The sequence below is a fragment of the Schistocerca piceifrons genome, chromosome 1, assembly GCF_021461385.2.
Source record: "Schistocerca piceifrons isolate TAMUIC-IGC-003096 chromosome 1, iqSchPice1.1, whole genome shotgun sequence".
Lineage (NCBI taxonomy): Eukaryota > Metazoa > Arthropoda > Insecta > Orthoptera > Acrididae > Schistocerca > Schistocerca piceifrons.
The window spans coordinates 206,753,558-206,766,454 of record NC_060138.1 but is presented as its reverse complement, the minus strand read 5'-3'; positions in this window follow the sequence as shown (position 1 = coordinate 206,766,454).

The window sequence follows — 12,897 nt, the reverse complement described above, 5'->3', positions numbered from 1 at the left end:
AGTGACTGGCGTATTGTGACGAGTCAGTTGCTCGGCCACCATTGTCCAGACGTTTTCAATTGGTGAGAGATCTGGGCAATGTGCTGGCCAGAGTAGCAGTCGAACATCTTCTGCATCCTGAAAGGCCCGTATAGGATCTGCAACATGCGGTCGTGCATTATCCTGCTGAAATGTAGTGTTTCGAAGGAATCGAAAGAAGGGTAGAGCCACGGGTCGTAACACATTTGAAATGTAACGTCCACTGTTCAAACTGCCGTCAATGCGAAAAAGAGGTGGCCCAGACGTGTAACAAGTGGCACCACATACCATCACACCAGGTGATACGCCAGTATGGGGATGACGAATACACGCTTCCAATGGCCGGCCGGAATGGCTGAGCGGTTCTAGGCGCTACAGTCGCAGGTTCGAATCCTGAATCGGGCATGGATGTGTGTGATGTCCTTAGATTAGTTAGGTTTAAGTAGTTCTAAGTTCTAGGGGACTGATGACCTCAGCAGTTAAGTCCCATAGTCCTCAGAGCCATTTGAACCATTTGACCGCTTCCAATGTGCGTTCACCGCGATGTCGCCAAACACGGATGCGACCATGATGATGCTGTAAACATGACGTTTTGCCATTCTTGCACCCAGGTTCGTCGTTGAGTACACCATTGCAGGCGCTCCTGTCTGTGATGCAGCGTCGAGTGTAACCGCAGCCATGGTCTCCGAGCTGATAGTCCATGCTCCTGCAAACGTTGTCGAACTGTTCGTGCAGATTCCATATTCTGCTAACACTTAGTGGATCCCGACCAACGCGAGCAGTAATGTCGCGATACGATAAACCGCAATCGCGATAGGCTACAATCCGATCCTTATCAACTTATCAAAGTCAGAAACGTGTTGGTGCGCATTTCTCCTCCTTACACGAGGCATCACAACAACGTTTCACCAACCAACGCCGGTCAACTGCTGTTTGTGTATGAGAAATCGGTTGGAAACTTTGCTCATGTCAGCACGTTGTAGGTGTCGCCACCGGCGCCAACCTTGTGTGAATGCTCTGAAAAGCTAATCATTTGAATATCTCAGCATCTTCTTCCTGTCGGTTAAATTTCGCGTCTGTGGTACTCATCTTCGTGGTGTAGCAATTTTAATGGCCAGTAGTGTAGCATCACTTAAGCGCCTGGCAGGCATTAGAATGCATTTGAAATCAGAATTTGTTTTTAGTTCTCGGTTTTCCACGTTTTCTGTGGAGAAAGTATGTGATGCATGGTTCAGGTTCACCAACTACCGGGTGTTATAATCGAACTGCAGATACTCACGGAGATCAAGTGGGGGCTATAATTACCGTATCACAGCGAATTTTGGTAGATATGCTAATGCGGTAATGTGCAACGGATTGACGCTGGAAAACAAATTAGCTCAAAATGTGACCAATAGGCCGGCCGGGGTGGCCGAGCGATTCTAGGCGCTACACTCTGGAACCGCGCGACCACTACGGTCGCAGGTTCGAATCCTGCCTCAGACATGGATGTCTGTGATGTCTTCAGGTTAGTTGGGTTTAAGTAGTTGTAAGTCTAGGGGACTGATGAACTCAGATGTTAAGTCCCATAGTTCTTAGAGCCATTATGCCGCGTGAGCCAACTCAACGATAGCGGACCAACTATATCATGCATCTGTCACGGCTTTTCATTGAGCTGCAATGAAGCAATGAAAATGACAACACGTTGCTGTTTCAAGCAGTGCTCAGCTGGACGACATGTTTTTCTATGTGTTGAATTATTTTTAACAGTGCATCTTGTATGTCATAGACACGTCGTGTTGATCTCGATAAAGGAATACACAGGCTAGAAATTAATGAGAGTTAAACAAAAATGTGCAAGGGGGAAGGGACTGGAGCCAAAGACTCCAAGTTTGCCCCAGATAGGTGTTACCCTAGTTATACCAGTTTGTGTGCCTTATCTCGTCTTTCTTACCAGTGACTGCTACATAGTGGTCGGATAATTTTGTTAACAGACTTCTGTTATCACTCGCAACGGCCTTTCAATCATGAGATATTAAATTAATCAATATTTTATTTTTATTCCACGATTCAAATCAGTATTTCGTTTCTTATGCAGCTCTTCTGGACAGGAAAGGAGATGAACCACAAACTATACGAAGAGTAAAACAGTGTAACATTACCTCAATTCTCCGGAAATGCTTGGCAGAAGATGACAATGAGATTAAAAGGGTACCACTTTCCTGCAGTTGTGTAAATACTATTTCCAGAATGAGATTTTCACTCTGCAGCCGAGTCTGCGCTGATTTGAAACTTCCTGGCAGATTAAAACCATCGGGCGGACCGAGACTCGAACTAGGGACTTTTGCCTTTCGCGGGCAAGTGCCCTACCAAGGTTCGCAAGAGAGTTTGGAAGGTAGGAGACGAGATACTGGCAGAAGTAAAGCTGTGAGGACGGGGCGTGAGTCGTACTTGGGTAGCTCAGATGATAGAGCACTTTCCCGCGGAAGGCAAATGTCCTGAGTTCGAGTCTCGGTCCGACACACAGTTTTAATCCGCCAGGAAGTTTAAATACTATTTGTTTGATCATGATCAAATTCCGACTTCTTAGCTGATCGTCATCTGACAACTGAATGTCGCAGTCACAAATTAAATTACGTGGTGCTACGTAGAATTGCAATACCTATGGAATGAGTATTGAGAAGCAAGAAGAAAACTTGTGCCACGAACATACCCTGATAAACTTAAACAGTATGACCACTGCCCACCGAGACGTTGGATGCCGCCTGGTGGCGTTGAGGGCATCTGAATTGGTAACAGAATTATAGAGCCGAGTAGACACGGACGGAGGATTACGCTAGCGAAGATACAGCATGAAAATGGGGAAATCTATTGACATACGCGACTTTGGCAAAGGGAAATCTGTTCGTCACTAAATAAATGGTATTTGCGGAACGGGAGAGAAGTTTTTCCATTTTAATATTTTTAATATTAGTACTACAAAGGGAAAAGGATTATAATGGAAGACCAAGAACGAAGCGCTCGGTTTAAAAGGTTTAAAACGGGTATATGATAGGGATGTAGCCTTTCGGCACTTTTGTTCAGTGTATACGTAGAAGAGACAATAACAAAAATAAAAAAAAAATGCTCAGGAGAGGCAGTAAAATTCAGGGTGAAACGATATCAGTGATAAGATTCGCTGCTGACATTGTTACCCTCAGTGAAACTGAAGATGAATTAAAGGATCTGTTGAATGGAATAAACAGACTAATGAACGCTGAATATGCATTGAGGGTAGACGACGCAACTAAAATGAGATTAGCGATGAACTTAGCATCTGAATTGGTGATATAGATGAAATGAAGAAATTTTACTACATTGGAAGCACAAAAATACTTGATGGACGAAGCAAAGGAAATATATATGTAAAGCAGACTAGTGCGGAGCACGGAGTTTTATGGAATCGAATCGTGCAATCTGGGAATACTGGAAAAGAGGAGAATCGAAGCATTTGAAATGTGATTCTGTAGAATAAAGTTAAAGATTATGTGGACTAATAAGGAATGATGTGGTTCACTGCAGAATCGGCAAGGAAACGAACAAATGAAGAACACTGGCTAGAAGGAGGGATAGAATGATTGTTTGTTTGTTGTTTTCGGGGGAGGAGACCAGACAGCGAGGTCATCGGTCTCATCGGATTAAGGAAGGACGGGAAAGAAAGTCGGCCGTGCCCTTTCAAAGGAACCATCCCGGCATTTGCCTGGAGCGATTTAGGGAAATCACGGAAAACCTAAATCAGGATGGCCGGACGCGGGATTGAACCGTCGTCCTCCCGAATGCGAGTCCAGTGTGCTAGCCACTGCGCCACCTCGCTCGGTAGGATAGAATGATAGGACGTCTGTTAAGACATGAGCGAGTAACGTGGGTGGTTCTGTAGTGGTTCACTGAACAGGAAAGGTGTATACAGGATAGTAAATCGTGGTGGGACGCATGAAGCCAGTCAGAAGACTAAGGATGACAAAAAATTGGCAATAAAATGATAAAGGACGTGCACGGAGGCATATAGAAAATAATTTTTTTCGTTGCTCAGTACGAGAATATCCTGTCCAAAATGTTTCGAGACTGGATTAGTAAAAATGGATAGAGAGACGCTGAGATGGTGATTTAATGTGTCGGGTGTTCTACATAGTCGTCCCTCAGTTGCGTACAGTGCACAGAATATTCATACAGGATGTGAAACTGTCAGAAAAATCCTTCTTTGCGATGTTGTTCAATTCGTGCGTCACATTGTCTACAATGGGAGTTTTGTGGTACGTTCTTATTCATAACATCAAGCATCTTCCCCCATGATGACCATTTTTTCTTTCAGAAAAAAATTGTCCGCGTTTTGCATTTCAGTCAGGTCGCGGGAGGCGTCCACGTGTCGTTGTTTTTGTTTGGTACTCAAGATGTGAGGGACAAATTTTTTTTTTTTTTTTTTTTTTTTTTTAAAAAAAAAAAATTTCTTTATTCAAATTCAAATTATTTCATACATAGTAACCCACCACCTAATACATTAGTGGGTCTTAGATCTACATTACATTTAATTGATATTAGCAGCATTGTTAACTTCTATTACTAGTGTTAGTGAACTTACTTGCTACAGGAAATGAGGAGTTAGTTTCTTGTTGGGTAGGATCTAGTTTTACTCTTAGCTAACTAATCTAAGGGCTACTTCCTGCAGCGTTACAGGCGTGCCAGTTGTTTTAATATAAACCTACTGTGTGGCCGTGCCCACTGAGCTAACCCCAGTGAGCATGCCCCTGGCACTGGGCTGGCCTTAAGAAAGTCGCTGCAGGTTCTTGTAAGGGTCTTCTATCTCCTATCTGCTAAGTGGTTAATTAGTTCTAAGTCACAATCGGTGCGCAGTTGTCAATTTCGGGTATTGGCGCTCCCTCCCCCTTGTTCCAGGGCATGGCGGATTCCTACCGTCACGGCGATTGGCCAGTCCACGCCCTGGCGGAATGGGATGGGTCGCCTTCAATTATGTCATGTCTGGTGGCTTATATATTTTCCCTAAGGTATTCTTGCAGGACTTTTGCTGACACCTCGCTGGCAAGGCGATTTAATATGGTGAATGTAGTAGGGTCTCTAATTAGCTGGTACGTGTTATTGTGAGGCAGCTGGTTTCTTAATTCCCCGGCTACGTCATCAAAGACCGGACACTCATAGATCACGTGATCCGGAGTGCCCCACTCAGCTCCACATTCACACGAGGGGGTAGCCCTTTTCCCGAATCGGCAAAGATATGCCGGATACGGTCCATGCCCTGTGAGGAAGTGCACCAGTCCCTTGCTTGGTTGAAAATGCGAGAGTTGGAGGCGTTCTTTGATGTTGGGGAGCAGCTGGTAAGTCCTTCGGCCTGTTGTTTCTGTGTCCCAAAGTTCTTGCCATAGCTCTTCTCCTCTCCTCTTAATTGCAAACTTGTCCCCCACCCGCACTCCCATGATGCTCTCGGTCTTTTCTATATCTCCCCTCTTCACCCAGTACCAAGCTGCCTGTTCCCGGATTTTGATGTCCAGGGGACATACCCCCATGAGTGTTAGTAGTGCCCCTCCTGGAGATGTTCTGTACGCTCCAATGGAGCGCAGAAGCATGTTACGTTGCACCCTCCTCACAGACATAGCGGGCACGACCCTCGTGAGCCTGTGTGCCCACACTCCGGATCCGTAACCCACGATGGAAACGAGAATGGTGTTGTGGTACAATTTTATGAGTTCTGGTGGAAGGTGAAACCTACTGTGTCCTATCATGATGAGATTATTTAGAGCTTCAAGTGATCTTTGTGTAACTGTTTCGATGTGTTTGGCAAAGTTCCACCTTTCATCAATTGTTACTCCAAGGTATCGGGCCTCTCGACGCCGAATCACTGGTGAGCCCTCAATTCTTACCGTTGGATTCCTGGCCAATTGGCCTTTTAATAACAAGTATGTTGACTTGCTAGGCGCAATAGTCATTTTTGTGTTTTGGCACCACTGTGTAAGAATTGCTAGTGTCCTATTAATTTTAGGTTCGAGGTCCTCGCGACTTCGGCCGCCAACCAGCAGAAGGAGGTCGTCAGCGTAAGCTATCGCCTCTAGCACATCCACACTATTTTCCAAGCTCTCCAGGAGAGGCTCCATATTGATATCCCAAAAGAGTGGCCCCAGGACAGAGCCCTGTGGACACCCCTTCGTGATTTTCTTACCAATTCGCTCGCTAGGGGACGATAGCCAGACCTCTCTTTCCATACAATAGCTCCTAAGACAGCCGTATAGCGGCCCTGGACACTCCTTCTCCCGCAAGCAGGAGAAGAGCGAAGGCCACCACAGGTTATCAAAGGCGCCACTGATGTCCACCATGATGCCAACTATGTACTTGTGCGGAGACGACCCACAGACCTCGGATGCGAGGGCAATTGCGTCACACGCGGATCGCCCCTGCCGAAAACCGAATTGTCTGTCGCTCATCCCGCACAACATCCGGTGTGCTGTCAGTCTATCAGCTAGTAACCTCTCCAGCAATTTGCCTAACAGGTCCAACAGACAGATGGGTCTGTAAGATTTTGCTTCTTTAGGGTCTTTGTCCCGCCCTTTTTTGATTATTACAACATTGGCCTGTTTCCAGATTTTGGGGAATGTTCTGAGGCGCAGGGCCTCGTTGTAAATTCTTGCTAAAGGTGTCACCAGTTGAGGAGCGAGGTATTGCACCACCTCCGCGATGATGCCGTCTGGTCCTGGGGCCTTTCCTTTCTTTAGTAATTTTATGTGGGCTGCCACTTCCTCTTCTGAAAAAGGGTACACCATGGTGTTATTCTCGTAGTCAGCCTGCATAGCCTGCCTAATTAGGCATTGTTCTTCTGTGTCCTCTTCCTCTTTATCATCAGGGAGGAGGGAGTGGAGAAGGACCTCAGCAGTTTCCTGCCAAGATCCAGTCATCCGGTTCCCGTCCCTGATAGTGGAGAGCACCATTGGCGACCTGATTTTCTCTCTTACTATTTTGTAAGGAGTGCCCCAGGGATCCATAGCCAATTGGCTGTGCACATATTTCTTCCAGCTTTCCAGTCTGACAGTTCGCAGTTCCTTCTGGAACTGCTCTTTAACTTCCCTGTATGTTCGTAGCCATGTTTGTTTTTCTTCCCAGACGACACTTCGCTGGTAATACCTCCTCGCCCTCCTGACAGACTGACGCATCTGCCCCAGTTCCGCTGACCATGGTGATGGAGAAGCCGCAACGGCTCTCCTCCTGGTTGGTACGGCAGCCTTGACTGCCCTGGTAAGAGCGCCCACCAGATCTTCGGCGTGTTTGTCGATATCTTCGTCATCATCTGGCCATGTCGGAGTGTCAAACTCTCTTGCGAGGCGCTCCCAATTGGTCTTGTTATAGTTTAGTTGTACTTCCCACCCTATGTCCCAGTGGCACTCCCGATCTGAAATTGTAAATGTGATCAAGTTGTGATCGCTGGTTGTTTCTCCATCAGTGACAATCCAGTTTTGTATATTGGCAGCGATGTTGGTGGTCATCAACGTGATGTCGATATTAGTTCCATCTCCTCCCCCTCCTGTATAGGTGGGGGGGTTTCCTGGTCTATTGGCAATGAGGAGTTGTAGGGACATGATAGTCTCTTCCAGCTTGCCTCCTCTTTCATCTCGGGTGCCACTGTGCCACAGGGGGGATTTGGCGTTCGCGTCCGCCACCACAACTGCCTTTCTGCCCCTCAGCACCGTTGCCACTTGCGTGAGTTGGTCAAGGTAAACGTCAATGTCTGTACCGTATTGAAAATACATGTTTATTAAGTATATCACGCCAATTGGTGACTGAAGTTCGATGACATTGCAGTGATCGTCCGAAAGATGTGAGAGCACCGTTACTCGCAGTGCCTTGTTGGTTATTATGATGGTGGCTTTCGGGTCATCTCCGAAACTAACCACTTGCCAGCTCATGGCAGCAAAGGCTATATTCCCCGCAAGAGAGTATGGCTCCTGCAAACAGAGCACATCAAGGCTCCTCTCCTCCACCACTCTTCGAAGCTCCTGCATGACCAGCCTACTATTATGTGCATTTAGCTGCCCTATCTGTATTTCTGTAATTATGGGAAATATGTGTGTACATATGATGCTGGGAAGGTTTTCGTCCAGTCGTAGGCTATTCTCCCATTGGATAGGACAGACTGACTGTATATTTCATCTAAGTTGAAGGTCTCATTCCTTCTCTCAAACACCTTCTTTACTAGGTCACGCAGGGCGCCAAAGTCGGTGGGGAGATTCATAGTCTTTAGTTGTACCCTATCAACAGCCTCCATGACCGAGAAGGTGACCTTACGCCCGTACCTATGTCCTACCCGCACTAGATGTCGCAGTGCAGTGGTCAGGACAGCCGGCTCCTCCAGGCGGGATAATTGTAAAGAATGTTCAAGATTAGGGTATATTCTGATCGGATCAACCACTGTTCTCACAGCTGTTGGTTGTCTCGAATCAGTACTAGCGTTGGTGTTGTTGGTTATTTGTGTATTTGAACTTGTAATTGTGTTGACCTGCACCGGCAATTCCAGTACAGGACTCCCCTGAACGAATGCTGGTCGGCCCACCGCTACAGGACGCCTGACTTGAGTTGCCTGATTTCCTGGCGTTCGTGATCCCCAGCAGTAGGGAGAGGGAGCTGCCGCTTGTTCTTGTGGATCCGTTTGGACACACGCATCCTTCATTCTCTTCCTACCATCTCTTCCTTCTGCAAGTGTTGCAAGGAACTGTTTGAACTGGGCTGCTCTTGCCGCGTCCCTTCTCCTCTTGCATGGGGATTTTCTTTTAGGCATCCTGGGTGCCGTAGTTGACTCAGCCATAGTCGGTTCTTGATATTAGCCTCTGCTCCAGCATCCTGTACGTTGGGCAGTTGCGACCAGAGGCATTACAGGTCTTTTTACCTCTTCTCATGCAGGGGATGCATATTGCAGATTTTGTGCAGTTTTTTCTAATGTGATTTTCTTCTCCACACCTGGAGCAAGCCGACTTCCTTTCACAATATTTATGCACATGGTCAAGATCGCCGCAATTATGGCAGCGAGGTACCACCAAAAAGTCCCGCACATTAATGGCGTGAAAGCCAATGTAGATTCTACCCATTGAGGTTAATCTCTTCCACATTTGGCCAGAGACTTCTGCTACATGATGTACAACGTCTTTGTCTCTTGGCCCCGTTTTAAATTTAAGTTTGAATTCGTTTTTAAATTCATCAGTACTCATATCATCAAAATTCTGATTTCGTATTGTTTCCTGGAGTTCATTATTATCAAATGTTACTGGTATGTCATACATAATAACAAGAGGATTTCTCTTTCTTGGTGGCTCACATTTTACTGCTTTACATAGTTTCTGGTTGTTTAGTATCTTATTCCGGTCATCCTCCGTTGCCACATCGACTATTACCACATTCTTTGTAGCTTTTACTTTATTTATTTTTATTTTATCTTTAGCAGGATTGATCGTTGTTGTAAAAATTTCCTGTACTTTCTTAGTGTCTTGACCGGGCAGTGGTCTCAAAAAGACAGCAGTATCCGGTCTTTGTGACACTTTTACTATGGTATCTCTTGTGGACTGGCTCTTAGGTGCCGTTTGAGCGACTACATTAGCCCATGATTTTGTTGGCTGCTTGCGCAGCCTTTCGTTTTCCTTCTGTAATTCTTCAACTCGCCCCTCGAGCTTCGCATGGGCGATAGCCCAGGAGGCGAGTTCATTTTTTAGGGTCATGATCGCAGCCTGGCTTATCTTTCCATTTTTTACATTGGCTTCCAGGTATTGTGTAATCCTGGCATGCCTCTCACTAATGCTTTCCTCGATCTGCCCCGTGCCCCCTGATGGGGAGGGAACAGTAAGCAAAGAAGCCCTCGAAGGCGCGCATGAATCGCTTGTCTCTGTCTCAGCCATGTTGTTGACAAGCGAAAAATGGGGTTGGGAGCCCGTCTCTTGCCCCGGACCGGCTCCTCTGGCATGGGGGGGGACTCTTGCAGCTCGCCCACCGACCTCGCCCCTAGGTCAAGGGCACTCCAGAGCTGCAGGGTTCAGCGCGCCGTTGCCAGCGCACTGGTCCCCGTCGAAGGCCTCGTCGTCGACGATTTCACTCGACGCTCCTCGGCAAGTGCACCCCGCACTCCGGAGAGGCGGATGCACCCCTCGCCCTTCGCCGCCTACTAGCCCGAGTTTCCACCAGAAGGCCAGGGACCCACTCCTACTCAGGTGGTGGGTCGGTCTCCCAGTCGTTCGGCGGTCTGGGCCCATCTAACCTAGCCCAGGCGATGTCACCACCTCCTGGGTTTGGCAGAACACGCCCCGGTTACCCAGGGGCGCGGCGAAGCACCCTTGCCGACTCGCGCCGCGATCCCACGCCGACAAACGAGGTCGCCGGCATGCAGAGCACCTGCTGGTCTGTGCCCTGCGAACAGAAAAGGGACTGGTGTTCGGTCCCTCGACACAGCTCCCCCTGTGCCACGCACCCTTCGCTTTCGCATCGGGTTGGGTCGCAGCTCTCCCTTTTGACGCAAGGCAGAATGCCGAGCTTGACGTCTGGCACCACGGGAAGGCGGAAAGAGCCACTTGGGAAGGAGAGGCTGTAAGAGACGCTTCACTTCCCCGAGTGAGGACTGCCGCGGCACGCCCGACTGGAAAGCGATACGCCCCAGTGCGAGCCTCCGTGCCTTACGGCGCGCCGACAACGGGCGGGCCCGCGCCGAAACGCGCCGTCAAGCGACTGACCTCACGCCAGACGAGGGACAAATTTTGCACTAACATTTCTCCTTTTGAAAATATTATGGAGAATGTATTGAACACTTGATTTAGAGATATTGCTCCTTTGCGATTTGTGACGCGACAAGTCTGACGCACTACAGCTACGAGTCGCTACGAAACACAGCCTGCTCACAACTGACTGTAGTCCTAGTAAATTTACTTGATAGTTGACGCTTCACTCGTTCAAGTGGTTCAAATGGCTCTGAGCACTAAGGGACTTAATATCTGAGGTCATCAGTCCCCTAACACTAGAGGGTTCAAATGGTTCAAATGGCTCTGAGCACTATGGGACTCAACTGCTGTGGTCATAAGTCCCCTAGAACTTAGAACTACTTAAACCTAACTAACCTAAGGACATCACTCACATCCATGCCCGAGGCAGGATTCGAACCTGCGACCGTAGCGGTCGTGCGGTTCCAGACTGTAGCGCCTTTAACCGCTCGGCCATTCCGGCCGGCTAACACTAGAGGGAAACAGACAGGCACACAAATACCCTCGCGGTGGGCATGGGGCTAGGGGGAGGGGGGGATGCGGGAAGGAGTGGCAACGGTCCCGCGGTTCCGGATTGAAGCGCCTAGAACCGCTCGTCCACAAGGGCCGGCACTTCACGCGTTGTAGCTGTTTCGTCCAATCAGAGCGCTCAATGTCACGCCCGAACCGTTCGCCGCTGCCATAAGGACTCAACAATTGGTCACTTCACTTTCACTTCCTTGCCCGACATTGTTTCTTGATGTGTTTGAATCTCGAATCACGGGTCTGGCACTTTCATTTCGTATTTCGTCACACATGACAACCACACACACACACACACACACACACACACACACACAACTGTGCTAATGAAATACACACGTTTCATACACAGCTCTAACCAAACACTACTGAATACTTCCGCACAAGGCGCTGTTCAGCGTTAAATATACAGTTACCACAATCACAGAGATAGTCTTACATTAGATAAGCATCGCACAACATCGCACAACATTGCATGAAGCCGAATTTTTCAAGGCGGCAATTCGGCGTTGCGACTGGGTCATCACAGCGTAATAACATCAATTTAATTCAGTTTTATGAGGTAGCTCTGGATAGTGTACAAATGTGTTAGGTCGCGGGCTCGAATCCTATCAAATCTAGATGAACTTTTCTTTTTTTTCTTAATATATGTTTTGTTTCTAAATGTATAATCAAAACAGTTTGGTTATTATTTTTTCAATTGATGATGATGAGGTCCCATACTCCGAGGAGTGTAGGGGACGATGCGAGAGACCCTCACCATTGTGCTAGGCAAGATCCTAGTGGAGGTGGTTTGCCAATGCCTTCCTCCGATCGGAATGGGGATGAATGATGATAATGACGACACAACAACACCCAGTCATCTCGAGATAGAAAAAAATCCCTGACCCCGCCGGGAATCGAACCCGGGACCCCGTGGGCTGGAAGCGAGAACACTATCGCAAGACCACGAGCTGGCTAAAATGTTCGCTTATTTATTTAGTTTCTAATTCTTTGCGGCGTCATGTTCATCATCGTATTGACTTTTTTATTTGCTCTCATTTTTCTTAATATCATTATTTTTTCGTTTGAAATCTGCCTGTGTCATCAAATGTCAATGACGACTGCTCATCGCTTGATAACGCAGCAGCTTATGCACCCAGTGTGAGGATAGTTCTAGGTAACGAACGATAGCAAGAAATTACAGTTTTTTTTTAGCGCTGACACCGAATTTTTTATGTCTTAAGGTTGCTTGTAAATTTTAGCTCTTATCGCCACGAACAAAGCAATCATATTTTAGGTCTGCCAAGTCAAGTAATTTTAATCGGACTAAAGTCGCATGAACATCTACTAACGGTTGTTAGTCCAAGCTGCGACAGTAGCTACTGCGCTGACGTCCCGTATACGAACGGTGTACTATATTCGTAGAGTCAGCTGTAGATGTAGATGATAATCCACGGCGACGAACCGCACATACGTTTATTCAGTTTCACACAGACGTCGCTTACGTCAGAAGTCCCGCGGTTATTATCTACTCCACATGAAAGATCGTGCACGAAAGCGACTGCTCAAGAGATCTGAGGGAGACGACTTATTTTACGGTGCGCAACGACTGGCTGTATGGCCGCCTAAA